The following is a 16946-nucleotide window of genomic DNA, read 5'->3' as shown; positions in this document are numbered from 1 at the left end:
CGTACGCACGCACACACACGCGTCTAACCCGTCGGAGAAGTACGCATTTCTTGTGTTTACGTGCTCGGCGGCGGCTGCTGCGTCTATGCGGTGCATGCGATGCAAGTACGTTCGCACGCACGCACACGGATACACAACAAAGGTGCAATCGGTGCGGGTCGGGGGAACTCGGCGGCGTGGTCCGATCACGGTCGACCGCGGCGCGCGATGTCGTCCCGTGTGTTCCGTTCTCGGATGTCGACGACGCGCGTTGAGGTCGACGGCAACTACTACTACTACTACTACGTATTTGCTACTACTACTACGGACACGGGTGTACGTGTGCGCGCGTGTGCGTGTGTCGCCGTCGGTGGCGGCGGCTGTTCGGGATGGCAACGGGTGGGGCGGTGGAAGCGGTGTTGCGAGGGTGAAGGGCAGCGAGGCCGAGACCGAGCCGCGCGCGCGCTCCGGAGATCAACAAACTCTCCGAGGTTTGATTATTATTATTATTATTATTATTATTATTATTATTTCATCCTGGCCTGTCGGCGACGGCATAAGCGGCCGCAGCAGGATGACGGAACACTAACCATGCAGTAACCATTACGTAACACCCGTTACCGGGTCTGCGATAACCGTATTTTCCGTCTTTGTCGTTACTCGTTTCTTTCTGTTTTTCGCTCGCACATCACCTCTCACTCGCACCCTATGATGCTCGCTCACTCCCCCCCCCCCCGTCCAACACAACTCGCTTTTGCCGTCTCACACTAGCTCCCTCAATCATTCTGCCGACCCCACTTTATAGCTCGGTCTATGCCGTTTTGCCGTACCGTCGATCGCTTATCCCCAGCAGACTGCAACGAGGCAGCTGCTGCATTGAATGTATTGCCGTCCGGCCTCGACTCGTTCGCGATCGCGATCCGGTTAACGGGAGACGAGCCTCGCGTGAAGATAGTAGAATGTTCATCGGACGAACCCCTCGTGATTCGTGGACGATGGCGGGCGACGATTACCTGTAATAATAATAAGTGGTACATAATAATAGGTATATTATGAACACTCGGAGCGACAAAATTATGAAGTATTATATTTAATACATTATTATATATTGTACGCGTTTGCGTGCGTGTACAGACGTACAGTAATAACTAATAACCGCGTAGGTATTTACGTATCACTCCGCAGTCCGCAGCACAAAACATGTTTATAGGCGATTGGAGTAAAAACATAATAATATCATGAGTGATACTGGTTACCTAGTAAAATACGTCCGTGAGAAGTCGTGGTTTTGCGTCAGATTTAACAAAAACAAAATCTAATGAAAAACTATATTATAATAGTAGTATTACCTATGCGTGTTGTCCGGTCAAAAGCATGATGGAACCATGGAATGCCCGTGCAAATAATGTTATGGTGTACCTATATAATATATTACATATTATATACATATCGTCTGTTGTAGGTTCCTAAATATTATGAATTATAAAATATAAATTATAATGTATTATGTATGGCTTAACCCTCTAGAGTAGTAGAGCCATGTTAATGTATTATTGCCTTAGAAATATTGTAAATATACATTTGTCAAGAGCTGGCTTGTTTTCTCAGTTTATAATATAATATCTATTATGTTACGGGTAAAATAAAATACTTTTTATAAAATATTCGGAAAATGTATAAAATGCTTAATGTAGACGAGCAATTAAATAAATTAAATAAATGTAAAAATTATCACAAGAGTATATGGGCGCGTGGCCGGTCATTTACAATGTCCAAAATGTAGTAGGCAATAATATACTATATTATATACTGCAAATATTATGCAGTTATATTTTGAGTAAAGGTATAAGATATAACTATAAATTTAATAATTGTAATATACCTATACTCATTCGTTTTTAGTTAAAAATTTAAAAAATAAAGAATGGTTTAGTATTTTTGAATTATTATTTATGATTAGAACATACGGGTAGCTGGCATATAACTAGCATTTTGGTGTAAAAAGTCGTCCAGCAGCTTTGCATTTTTGTAAATATCAACATGACAACATCGATCATAATATCCTTGACCACACAAGTTTAAAAATGTTCTTGCCACTCACCTTAACGTAATATTTTATTATGGCCCGTAATTTTAATCAAAGCTTATTTTAGTAAACACTAAATAAGAAATAAAAATATATAAAGTTCATATTTCCCGTGATAAATTGGTTATTCTATACAATGCCCGGAAAATATAACTGCATCAATTATTCAAATCGACCAAAAAATGCCTAGGCAATATAAAAAATGTCTTGATTTTCTACATTGGCTGTAACACAATATAAAAAACAAACTTTTGTCCTCAAAATGCATAGGCACAAATTGGTTCAATTGGTGGAGGGGGGCTTAGCCCCGACTATAATAGCCCCGACTATTTTACATTGAAAAAAATCCGTGGGTAGGTAATATTAAACCACAGTTGTTATTAGTATCTTAAAATTTAACTCAAAGTTTTAATGATATTTATAAGAAAGTACATATAAGTATATTATATCTTATAAGACTAATATTAATTAGTGCGAGGGATAATTATGACTTGGGGGGGGGCTAAGCCCCCTTAGCCCCCTTGCGATTTGCGACTTTGTCAAAATGCAAATTACAATCGAACAGTGGAACTAGTCCGCGAATGTGCAAATGGTTTCAAATATTTATAGTAACTGGACTATATATAGATATAGACATATATAGTACTTATTAAATACTATTAGGTACCTACTAACCTATTATACTATAGTACTATCATTGTCTTTGCTTCCCACGGCTATTTGCCTAAATTGCTATTTTATATACCTATGTACGTATAAAACTATTTAGCTGATCCCTGTGCACTTCGTTGCCCGTTAAAAATACTAACTCTATATGATTCAAAATGTGTGTTTAATTCGTCGTTTATATTACCCGAATAGTCATATTCAAAACTTCCCGTGACAAATTCCCGTGGATTTACCCTATATTAATCTTATAGAACTAAAATTATATTCAATTAAAATATTTTCTGGAAATTTTAGCTTTATGAAGGAAAAACATTTTTTTAAATTAATACCTAATAACAAATTGCTAATATCTTATTCGTCCACACTAAATTGTATAATCAATAGTAACCCTGCTATAATAAACAAAAAAATATATATTTATATATTATACCCATACCAAAATTAATTTCTAACGGAATTTCCCTAACCTGTGGACTTTCTTAAAATATTATTTAGCCTGTAGCCTTTCTCTATAAATGGACATTAACAAAAAAAAAAAATTTTAATTCGTATCAGTAGTTCCTGAGACTAGCGCGTTAAAACCTTTTTAACTTTTCAGTTTTATAATATTATAGTAAGTATAGATGATAAATTATAATAGAGGGGTAATCCGGTACTTATACACATTATAACATCTCTATTTTCCATCATGGTAGTGAATTTGAAGCATATCTGCGTACCTGCAGCATACATAAATATTATATTATTATTTATCTTACGCGATAAGTCTTACATATATACCTATATATATATATATTTAGTAAATATTATATTCAATTTAATTTGCAAAAACTGCTTAGAAAAGATTATATGATGAAGCTCTATTCAAAGGTCAACAAACAATAATATTTTTTGTGTTGTATAGGAAACAAGTATAAACTTACCGATCAACGACATACAATCATCAATCAAACTTAAAATATATTCTAAATGGCAACATTTTTGGGATACCGTTCCCCCCACCAATAAACTCAAGACAACAAAAAGGGATACAAATAAATGGAACTCACCTTATCACCTTAACAGACGACAAGAAGTCGCAATCACTAGATGTAAAATCGGGTACACATTCTCTACTCATTCCTACCTCATCAACAAAAGTCCCCCACCCACCTGCGATGAATGCCACGCTGACCTCACTGTCCAACACATAATTTTACATTGCTCAAAATACCGCCACATACGAAACCACCTGGGAATACCACAGAATATTGAAGAAGCCCTTAATCAAAAAAATATCAATAAAATTATCTTATTTCTAACTAATACTAACCTTATTAATAATTTTTAACATTGTATAAATCCTGCTCCGTATTTTAAGTCCCTAAAATTTGTAAAAATTGTAATTAACCTTTCTTTTTTTTTTCTTTCTTCTGTACCAACTTTACTTATCAGTTACACTGTAAACCTACTCCAGGCCAATGACCGGCGATGTCGAAGCCTTATTTCTGATAAAAAAAAAAAAAAAAAGCACAAACTTACTTCCAGTGGAGGGATGCCTGAAAAGAATTGGTGAGTCATATATATTATATACCACGTTTTCCTACTTCATAAAATACAAACTAAAAGTGATATCATACATGATGCTTATTAATATTAACGGTAGGCCCCGTATTTTTTTTCTATTATACATAGAAACAGTTTTTTTTCGCGTGGTAGGAAAGTAATAGCAGACCCCAAACAGTCCGAACTGGGTATCCCACTATTCACTAACCTTTCGAGCACGCCAAATACGAGAGTTAGGAGATATTTGTTTACCGAAATACTAAGTCTTATAGGATTTTTAGCAAACTTTTTTAAAAACGAAAAAATCATTGAAAAACATTCAATTTATTCAATCAATTGAGAAACACGATCGTCACACTGATTAGTTTTATAAAATATAGTATCTTTTCAATCAGACAAAATAAAATTCAAATTCCTAAAGAAGTTAAAAATGTATAATCTTACAACGTGGTCGGGGGACCTTGTTACGATATTATAGTTATCCAGGGAAGGTTTTCTATTCCTTATGGATAAGTTTTCCGTAGCTGGGGGTTAGAGCACTGTGTATGAGGTATTTTATCAACAATAAGACACGTTTGGTTTCTAGATCCATATTAATATCATTATATTAAAAACAATACTTTACCTACTAATGTAGATGGCTGTTAATAAGTGTATTTGGTGAGTTCGCTCCTGTTGATGGTGACTGTCGACAGGGGCGGATTTAACAATTTTCCGCCCCCATGCCAAATTAAATTTGCCGCCCCTATCCAAAAAAAAACTTTTAAACTACTTTTTTAATAAGTTATCCTCATATTAATTTATTTTTTCAATACCTAATACCAATACAATTAATTTTCATTAAATAAACTAAAAAAAATTCTGATTCTAATATAACATCTTTTGTTTATTTTTTCAAAGTAACAATACATAATTTAATAAATATAATAAAAAAATTAATTATTTTAATTAATTAAATACATTTTATTTAATTTTAATATTACATAGGTTTTCTTCTTGATTTAATGCTTGAGAATTTGTGTCCTGCATTATCTATAAAACCTAAAAATCTTTCCACAGCGTTTCCATTTTCATTTACATAACGTACAATAAAAGATAACTGGTCGACGTGAGAAATGTCGGGTGTCGAGTCTACGATAATCGAGTAGTATTTGCTTGTTTTTATTTGAGTGACAATAGCGTTTTTTACTTTGTAGACATGAGTTTAATAATTTCTTCATATATTGTAGATGATAAATACGAAGTATTTCCACTTCCAGAATTTTGAAATCGAGTTACATGTTGAGATAAAAAGGGATCAAATTCAGAAAGTAATTCTACAATCATTAAAAAATTACCGTTATTTACGGATCCTATTGTTTCGTCGTGTCCGCGAAATGGAAAAATAAATATAAGAATTCGGTTGTCAAATATCGTTGTAATCTTATTATTGATAATAACACGACAAAACACACAATACACACCGCTCTTCGTCTAACTAACCACTGATTAAATAATAGGAAATATTCCAAGCAAATATCAATTAAGATAATCTATAATAAAATACGATCGTCGTTGTGGTAATCCGTAGGCGAGTTCCTGGGAAAATATTATTTTGCTAAAAATAAACGAACACAAAATCAAAAATTTCATGATTTTGAAGTGATCGATAAAATTTAAAAATTATGTACCTAATTTTACAAAATCGAAATAAATATTCGACATAATTTTGCCGCCCTCCAAAATTTGCCGCCCTATGCGGCCGCATGGTTCGCAGTGCCTTAAATCCGCCCCTGACTGTCGAACTAACTGCTATGTGTCATTTTTATAATAAGTAATTATGTGCACGGGTAGAAAAGTGTTGAGTGTGTATATTATGTATTGGTCAATCATATAGTGTGTGTTAAATGTGGGTATAATATATATATTATTATTATATAAGGTGTAACGAATGTTACAATCTCTATATTTTTTGAACCTATTTATGTAGTTTTATATTCACTATAAAATATCACTACATTATCTTGATTATCTGTATTCTGTAGACTATAGGCACATATAGATAGGTACATATAAGATAATATATGTAATCATTATAGATTATACTAGTAATACTGATACTATATATTATTATTATTTATTATTTAAATTAATTTTTCCTCAATATAAATTCTAAATATGTATTGTAGACTGTAGTTATAAACTAGTGCCGGATTTAACCATTGTGCCGCTTTAAGCACTAAATAAATTGCAGCCTTTTAATATAAATATTATTCTAGTCTAAAAAATGTTATTAATGCATACAATTGTTGTCAAATATTTTTTACACGTTTTAACGTAGAAAAAGATCTCTCGGCTGAACAGTTATTGCCATACATAAAAGCAAACGTAGAGCAATATCTACATTAGGAAAATCTGTATCTAGAAGATCTTATAAGTTAATATGTAATATGTATTTCTGTTTTCTGTATAATAATATAATATACGTATATTATACATTTTTCTAGGTTTATATAGAGATTTTTCCGGAACCTCATCGAGTCTGTCAGGGCCTTTGACCTACAATACATACCTATATGCAATAAACTCAACATATACCTAGTGTATAATATCGCTCCAATAGTACCAGTATATGTATACAAAAGTTTACGTTGTATATACGATCTATAATAATATATACATTTATAAAAACCTATATATAATATATATATATATATCACTGGTAATTTCGTAACATATTATATAAATTATATTGTGGACAGTGGTTGAATTAAAAAAAAATAAAGGTGGACCCTAAATGAAGTTGAATAATTAAGCAAATTAATTTAATAGTAACCTTGATGAATATAATAAAAGGGTTACGCTATAATTTGAAGAAAAATGAAGAGTAGCTCAGTCCCCCCTGCGTCTTCCCACAATTCAACCACTGATTGTGGGCTATACGTATACGTATATTATAATATGTTATACATATATTTTAGCGCCAAGCAGGTCTTGGTAATTTTTGCGATCACAGCGTAGGTAGTCTACCTATAGGTACTGAATATACAGTATAATACCTATCTGCAGCTACCACTACCTATATATATAAATCAATGATACATATATATATGATTTGCTTTCCTTCGCATATTACCATTTATGAAGTTGATTAGGTACTATGGCACGCATTTCGTTATATATATTAGCGCATAACTTAACGTTAATGCTACAGTTTATTATAATAGAGGTATAATGTATTATCCGTAGTCCGTAAATTTGTGCGTTCGTTTGTAATAAAACAAGAAATTGGAATAGTAAAAATGCAAAGACGTGTATAATATATTTTATATAGGCAGTAGGCACCTATTAATAGGAATTAATGGATACATAACTAAATACCTGAATACCAGTAACAAGCTATTATATTATATTATACGCAAAAATATTTAAATTAACACGTATGCTTAATAATAAACGGGTTTTTGGATCAACGGTTTACCTATGAAGTTCGAATTAAGAAAAAATAAGAATGTTTACTATTATTTAGGGTGTGTGCCTATATTTACCCATATAAATTATGGACTATGAAGTATAGAGACCACATATTATACGTTGCTATACATTATAACGATTTTAAATAGATAGATGGATAAACGATTTGGGATTGAGTTATTTTATTTACTAGGTATTAAAATAACAATATTATCCATGGATTTAAAACCATTTTAGCATTACCAATTTACCATAGGTACGTATATGTATAGTAATTTAATAGGTACTTTTGTACAAATAAATATTATATACACAATACACATAAAATACGACAGGATAAATCACAAAACAATTAATGCGTAATGCTTCAATTTCTATAATATAATAATATGGTATACCTACATACTACATAGGTACGGTACCTAAGGTACCTATAAACGCTGTATTTACTAAATACATATTCAAAAAATTATATAATAATATTTTAATCACACAAATAAACAAAAATATCGCAATGATATTGAGTAGGTATTGTAGTATAATTATAATCTAGTTAATAGGCTGTAATATCTACTTAAGTCTTAAGACATACACCACCCGCGGATTTGGGAATGGTGAAATCTCAACAAAAACACTACGTCAACTCCGTGTAAAAAAACGCTAAGTAAAAAAAAAAAAATATATAAATGCAATAAAATGTGTGATATAAGGTGGAATCTAAGTAAATAGTTTAATGAATAAAATGTATGTATAAATAATTAATTCAAATTTAATAAAAATTGGTTATTTATATTAATTTATAATATGAATTATTTTAACTCAAATTGATCCAATTTTGGTTTACTTAGCCGGAAACAATTTATTTATTGTAACGGTGCTTTCATTATTTATTACATAAACTATTAGTACTTGGCTATACATTTTTTAGACTGAATCTTCCGGCCAAGTAAACCAAAATTGGATCAATTTGAGTTAAAATAATTCATATTATAAATTAATATAAATAACCAATTTTTATTAAATTTGAATTAATTATTTATACATACATTTTATTCATTAAACTATTTACTTAGATTCCACCTTATATCACACATTTTATTGCATTTATATATTTTTTTTTTTTTACTTAGCGTTTTTTTACACGGAGTTGACGTAGTGTTTTTGTTGAGATATCATTAGTTTTTATTAGGGTCAAGATATTTTTTATTTTTTTTTCCATTATTATGATGTAATGTCTTATTTATAATTTTTTTAAGATGTTTAAACATATCGTTCTGTACAAAAGTACATTTTGTTTCCTATACTTCAGCACCCATTTTAATACTCTATCTGCAGTACACCTACCTTGAACCAGAGGCATTTTTAAATTACCAATTGATCTATTGGTACATTTTTCAATATTTAATAAAATGGAAATAACTGTTTGGATTTTGGATTCTTTCTTTTTAGTGGTACTTCATGTACCGTGTTAATACTGCACTGTTTAATAGTAGTACTATTATAACTTTCAACTACGATTTTAGATTGAGTAGACTCCTGATATTTTTTTTCCTCATATCTCGCGCCTTTTGGAGTTAAGTTACCATTTTTAATGTAGACACAATTCGACACAAATATGAAGACAGTCACAATAAAGTATTATAAATTATAATAAAGACTGTTATAATAATAATTATTATTATAACGACTATATATTATTTAACAATAAAATGCTCAATGGAAAATGATAGATAGTCGATACGGTTAGGTTTGGTGATACCACGTGCATTGAATAATAATATTATGGACACGAGACAATAACGCCGACAACAAGCTCGTACGCAGGACGCGAGACGAAAGAACGAAATTTCAAATTACGAAAACAGAATGCACCGATACCGATAACTGATAAGCGATTGTGGACCATGTTCGCGTGTTAGTATGTTGTATGTGTCTAGCGGTGGGGGGAAGCAATAGTAGTGGGAGACACACGCCGCCGTCGCAAGAATCCTCTCACTCGTCCCGTCAACATGACGCGTTTAATACGGCAGCCGGCGGCGAAAGTAATATAAAATGATCACTTAAATATCCACAGTTTTTTGATCATAACTAAAATACTATTCAACCGATTCTATTTAAAATTATAAAAGCACGTAGCCTATGATTTTCTCGATCGATTGATATCTCATTCTAACTATTTGGTTCATTTATTAGACCTACAGCCTTTAATAAAGAATACCAAAATATTAACACGTATTAAATGGGAATGTTTAGGTTTCTGTATATATACACGGTCGAGTGCTTCGCCTTCCTTTTTTTTTTACTTAGCTCGCGACACTACCGTGTCGCTGGATAGGCACTACGTAGTAGTTAGTTATATTATATCTAGGTTGTACATTATTATAATATCATATCATATTATCATGATATGATAATTACTTATTGGTTTTACGTTTAATAATAAAAATAACTGTAAAATAATACCTATATCGTACCTCGTACAGAGCAGGAAAAATGTCGAGAAACTTAGTTATTTAGGTACGTGCCTATTATGTTTTTAGTTTTGTGATGGGTACATTTTATACTACACACACATTTTTCGAACGTCGAACAAGGTATCGATCGGTTTACGGTCGCGCATCTGTCACGACTATTCACGACTCATGAAACGTCTGTCGAAAATAATAGGAACCGTTCACGGCCCGCCTGTCTGTTATATCCTGATTAGGATTCCTAAAATTTTCTTTGCATTACTCATATAATAACAGTTATCACAAATCTTTTAGAGTTTAGACATCAGATCCATTAGAGCTGAGAGTGTATACTTAGTTTTAGGTATTATACATGATTTAAGCTATTCATTTACAATGCTAGACTAGCAAGATATATCTTAAACCGTGGTTAGTATAGTTAATATAATAACACACCTAGTTTATAAATTTATATTATGTTTATCGTAATACATACTCAATCCATGATGCGGTTTAATTTTATCGTTTATAACTTTATGACTATAACGAATATTGATAATGAATAATGGTACACTGTTGTTCGACAACAGCAGGCTAAGCTATTTAGGTGCTGTAAAAAAAATTGTTATTACACTCGTTATCGTTTACACAAAGGTTGAGTATAAATAGTACAGAACCAAGATTTTATAGACATTTAACTGGTAATAGGTAAAATAGACCAAGCAAAAAAATAATACGAAAAAAATAACATTTTGAAAATGTAAAAATAAACAATTGATTATCATAACAAAAATAAAATTATTTATTTTTTTATAATTATTTTTACTAATTTATCACTAGTAACACTGCAAAACGGTAAAAAGCTAATTAGTCGAGTATTGTCAATATTATCATTTGATCGTTGTTAATTTTCATAATCAATTATTATTTATTATATTTTTTATTTTTAAATTATTGTTCTTTTTTATGTTAGTTACTTTTTTGTTTGATAATATGATTTAAGTCAATATTCATTCTAATATTAAAGTTTACAACGTCAAAATGGATTCCACTGAACTCAAATCCGTCCTTGCTTCTTAATTACGACCTCCGAATTGATTTGCTCCAATGAAACATAAACATAGGTAATAATAATTAATAATTATATATTTAAGCGTGCATAACTTTTAAAAGATTGAAAATTGTATATAATTGTACACAATATCTATTCAATATTCAATATGGATGTATACCTATGTTTGATACTTTGATACATAAAATGCCAAAGTGTGAGCCAAAACATATTTGAACCAAATAAAATGTTTGGACAACTGCAGTTTGTAACTATAGGTACTGCAGCAGTACAGCTTACTGCATAGGTAGTGCATATACAAAGTGTCCCGCGATTTACCCATTGCGGTATCTCCCGAAATAATGGAGATATCAAAATTCTGGTTTTGTAATAAGACTCACAGGGATAAGAACTTTTAATTTATTTTTATGTTTAAGTAAAAAATAAAAAAAATATTTAATTCTTTCCAAAAAAATTCACTATAGCCATTTTGTAGAATTTATTTTTCTAAAAATATTGACGTTTCAAAATTTTATGTTCATTATTAATGACCTAATTTTTAATTTTATTTTAGTTTTAAGAAAAATTTTCAATTATTTAACATCGTAGTGTTATGAAACATGTGAAACGCTGCGCAGTGCGTGCGCTCCTACGACCAGTCGTACGATTTCATTGTACCTAGTTATAATTATATTTTATTTCTTCAAAACTAGAAAAACTATTAAAAATCAGAAAATTAATAAAATACAATTTTGAAACGTCAATATTTTCAGAAACATAAACTCTACAATATGGTTGCATTTAATTTTTTTGGAAATAATTAATTGAAAAAATATAATTTTTAAATTTTTTACCAAAGCATTAAAATAAATTTAAAAAACAAAATAATTGTAGTTCTTATTCCTGTGAATCTTATAACAAAACCAGAATTTTTATATCTCCATTATTTCGTGAGATATTGCAATGGGTAAATCCTCGCGGAACATCACCTGTTTAGTACCTATATAGTACCTACCAGTCCGACATTTTCAAAAACACGAACAAAGTAGAAACTATTTTATTTTATTTAAGAATTTAACTCGAACAGACACGAATATCATTTACTATCGAAAATAGTTTGTACAATAGTACTATGTAGGTAGTTACCTATTTCCTACCTAATACCTATATTATTTATTGTCACCGATATTGTTTCAAATTTTGTTGTGGACTTTTCTGGAAAACATAATACACGTTGCTGCTTTGTAGGCCTACAAGGCCTTCTAAAACTATTCGTAACTTGTATTAGGTACTTTTATCAGAATTTAGATTCAGGAATCTATAGTCTAGACTTTTAATAAAAAAATATGCAGTTGTTTTCATGGCCCACGGGTTCACGCATAATTAACGTATGTATTCTAGAATTCACTAATGGATACTTACTAATTTCTAGGTACTAATGTAGGTAACCAAAATGTAGAGGTAGACTGTGTAAAAAATAATCAAAATCACCCCCATTATTGTCGATGTACCTAATACCTACCTATTGTGAACAATGTGAACAATTCTCCATCGCGAGGGATGCACTTTCTTATAGGACGCGACAATATACGACACTCGTTGCAGCTCAAGGACTATGGAGTTCAAGGTGTTACTCCTACCAGGTGGGATGATCAGAAATTCCGAAGTATATCAAACTACCAAAGCGTGATATTATTATATTAAATATTAGATAATATGTTGTACATATTGTCACGATGTATGAATTAAAGCCTAAAGTACATAATATCGTCGTATTGAAAACTCATTAACAATAAATATTTCTCTACTATTTCTGGAATATTAAGAACTCCATACAATATGATACTTAAACATCATCTCGTTAAGTGATTTTATGTCCAAAAAAATAAATAAGTCTGTCAAAACTCAACTCAGAATTCTGAAATTCAGTAGGTATTATTATGTATAATATTATTATCATAATAGGCAGGTTTAGGGGGTATTAGCACCTTCAATTTTAAAATTAGCTCCTTCAAATAATGTTCGTGTTAATGTTTCAAAAACTTCTCGTTACAAAAAAAAACTATTATTATTTATTGATTATTCACCTATCGGTTCATCGATAGAATCTCCAAGCTACAGCGATTTTAAATTTACGATATAATGATAGATACTATTAATTGTTGTCGGATGGCTTCCAGTTTCCGATATCGCAAATGATAATATTTAGAAAACAAAATATGATTATTGTGTAATTATTGTTCTTGTGATAATGTGATGAAATCGTTAGTTCATTTTTAATCTTAGATATTATATCTAAGATTCAATTGGTCAGTTAACTTTAACTATAATATTATTGTAATTGGTAAGGTATGTGTCTACCTTAATGGTTTAATCCTGTTTTCGTAGTTTAATACCGTTGAATGTCCAAATGGGAAGGATTTTGTGTAACTCTCCATCAGACGGTCAGACTTATCGATCTCACTATGGCTTCATAGCCTAATGTATCAAACCTTCTTATTGTAGGCGAGTATTTATTCAATAGCCATTGACCGAATTCATAGATCTCATTCTGTTTTAATGTTTTGCCATCTACTAATATCCTATAACCCATTTATGCTGTTATGTTACACCAAATAATTATTCTTATTGATCAAGATATTGATGTTTCTTAGCGTTGAAATTATTTTGTTGCTTATGTATTTTCAGGTTAGTTATTCCTTTCTGTTAGCATATAGTTTTTATCACAAGTCTACAGTATTCAAAGTTTTTATTGATGTTACTTTTTCATATTTTGTATTATTTAATTCACTTTTAATAGATCTTTAAAGTATTAAAAATTACCTTGTGTCATTTGTATATTAAGTGAAATTGGTAAGTGTATTCTCTGTAGCTTCTGTCCTACTATATTCACATTCCTTAAATTTGTATCTAAAATTTCATGGTTTGATCATTGAAGTATGTTGTTTGCTGATGACAAAATTTTGGTTGGAGAGAATCTGGAAGATGTTAATGATAGGTTTGATTATCCCTTGAAGAAAAGGGTTTGAGGATTAGTAGAAATAAAGCAGAGTATATAGAGTATGAATTTGGAGGAAATGACTAAGAAGTTAAAGTGATGAGGAGACCTGCAATGACAATAGGCGGTGATGTGATAGGTGAACATATGTGATGGATCTATTGAATATATTTTTTAAGATGAATATTTTAGTAAGTTAGGGACTTATGTATTATCATTGACTACCAAAATATTTCCAAGATTACCCATTATCATCAACTCAACAAAAATATTTGTTTTTTTTTTTAATTTAGTGAAAATCATAAAAGTTAGTTATAAATATAAACTTACCAACACGCTGTAGTATTTAGTATGAAATTTGAATAAAAGATTAATATTTTAAGCATACATATAAGATAAAAGGACGTAAATAGTTGATTTAGTAAAAAACTAATAATAATTATTTATTTTTTTAATCACTTTTAAAATATTCATACAATCAGCATAATATTAAATTATTACCAAACTTTTATAATATAAATACTGAGTATTAACTAGACATTTTGAGTGATAGTATATTTATTATTTATTATTATGACTACTTAATTAAATACTTGAAATATTTGTAGATCATATAGTTTGAGTTGAAAATATTTATTTTTATTTCACAAATTTAAAATGTGCCTTACGTTTGTCATGATTACTATGTGCCAGAATATACTAGGTAGATGTTTTGAAAAGTATTTAATGTTTCTTTTATTTTCAGGTTTCATTGTCAGGCTAAAGAAATTGCAGAATATCGAATCCTAAGAAGATCTAAACCTCAGAATAATATGTATAATAGATAAATATGTGGTGATTAGGGCTCATACGTCAATAATATAATTATTAAAATTGAAGTATGGCGATTTATGCCTATATAACAAAATAGTTGACACCGCAATTTGTGCCTAATCATAGTGACTCAACAAATTGGCAGTGTGTGTGAGAGAGTAGTACATATATTAAGTAAATATAATACAGTCATACTTAATCAAGCGGCTGTGCCTCTATGAATTACCGCACTAAAAAATAAATTTTATATGATGATTCACAAATAATTTAAATAAAACAAATAATATTATATATTTATATAAGTTTGCGTGTGTGTGTGTCAGACTGCCGCTGACCCATATTTATTATTTGGCTGGAGTGGTAGGAACTACTAACTATAGGTAGGCAAAATTTAATTATTAATGTGGCACGAACAATTATCTGCTTTAAAACATTGCATGCATTTAATAATTTTATAGGTTTATATACTCTACTCTAAATGGCAAATGTATTACTGTAAATCTAATATTGAAATTTTCAGAATTCATATGGTCCACTTAACTGGTTCATATTTACCCGTTCCACAAAAGAGGATCTTGAAAAAAACACTTTTTCATAGCACCAAGGTCAATGTACTAAACTCTCTTAAAGGATTATTTGAAGGAAGAACAGTAAGGAGACATCTACAATGAGAATACATCTTCAAAAATAGCAATAACTATTTATTTAACAGTTGAAGGAACAGATTACAAACTAACAACATATCAAACATTTTATTGAAATAATTATTATACCATATGGCATATAGCATGCTTTCAAAAGTTATACACCGATCTGTATCTGTTTCTAGTGAAATCAATTTTATTTTTCTCACAGTGGACCAACACGTGAACCAACAAATTGAACTATTCATGCAAGAGTTTATAATTAAAGATAGTATTTTTGAAATTATTAATAAATAAAAATATATTTCTATTGGATTAATGTTTAATTAAAGATTTTAACAAATATATGATATAAATAGGATCTTGGTAGTTTATAGTGAAATATGTGTGACACTATACTAATACTTTACCATATTTACTAGTTGCGTTAAATTAAAATCTATCTACTTAGGTTCTGATTGCTGTCACTAAATTGTGTTGGTCTGGAATTTAGAACTCGGGAATGATTATTACACAAATAAATATTATATTAATAACCATTACTAAATTGTTAAAGATCAAAAAAATTTTGATTAATAGATGTTTGTAAACAGAATAGCATATATAATTTTAGCATGTTATAATTATATGTTCTAAACACTTTATTAACAGTTATTAATATCATTATCTATGTAATTGTATATGCTATATTTTTTATATATTATGATAGTTTTTTACAAAAATCTATAAATCTACATTTCTCTTCACATATAAATCCAAAAAATAACAGGTACCTATTAGAAATATTGATACTTGGTTTTATGTTTAAATTAAGTGGTTATAATCTTGTCAAATTTTTTTTGTCGATTTAAAATCTTGAGCCATATTTACCTAACTTAACCTTAGATTTTAAATGTGCTCTATATTTGATCACAAATAAAAAATTAATTTAAATTATAATACTATTTTAGTTAAAATATTGTTAATTAGGTACCGTACAAACTTTTTATGTTGGTACATATCATGATGTCTTTGTGTCAAATGATTTTGACATTTTGTGTCAAATTCACATTTAGAAAACGACATAAAAGTATAAAACTATATGACAAATAACCATCATGTTCATGATTTGTGGCTTTTTGTCGTGCTTCTAGATTTTATATTAAAAATTCATCTTAAAATATTAATTAGGACAGGAGTTATTTCATATGTCAGGTATACCTTGTATTATTGAAGTTCAAATTAATGATAATTAAAAATTAAAATGTATTATAATTTT

General features: G+C 30.0%; 1 long non-coding RNA gene across 1 annotated transcript; it reads left to right on the top strand.

Annotated features, from left to right (window-relative positions):
* The first annotated feature begins 333 nt into the window (after positions 1 to 333).
* LOC107163909 (uncharacterized) lies at positions 334 to 16946 on the top strand. The gene is made up of 4 exons (XR_001506038.2): positions 334 to 470; positions 3639 to 4285; positions 14977 to 15424; positions 15565 to 16946. It is a non-coding gene; the product is annotated as an uncharacterized LOC107163909 (long non-coding RNA).

The sequence above is a fragment of the Diuraphis noxia genome, unplaced genomic scaffold (assembly GCF_037042655.1).
Source record: "Diuraphis noxia isolate RWA-SAM2 unplaced genomic scaffold, SU_Dnox_SAM2 contig0001, whole genome shotgun sequence".
NCBI classification, from domain to species: domain Eukaryota; kingdom Metazoa; phylum Arthropoda; class Insecta; order Hemiptera; family Aphididae; genus Diuraphis; species Diuraphis noxia.
This window is presented reverse-complemented; position numbering and strand designations above follow the sequence as displayed.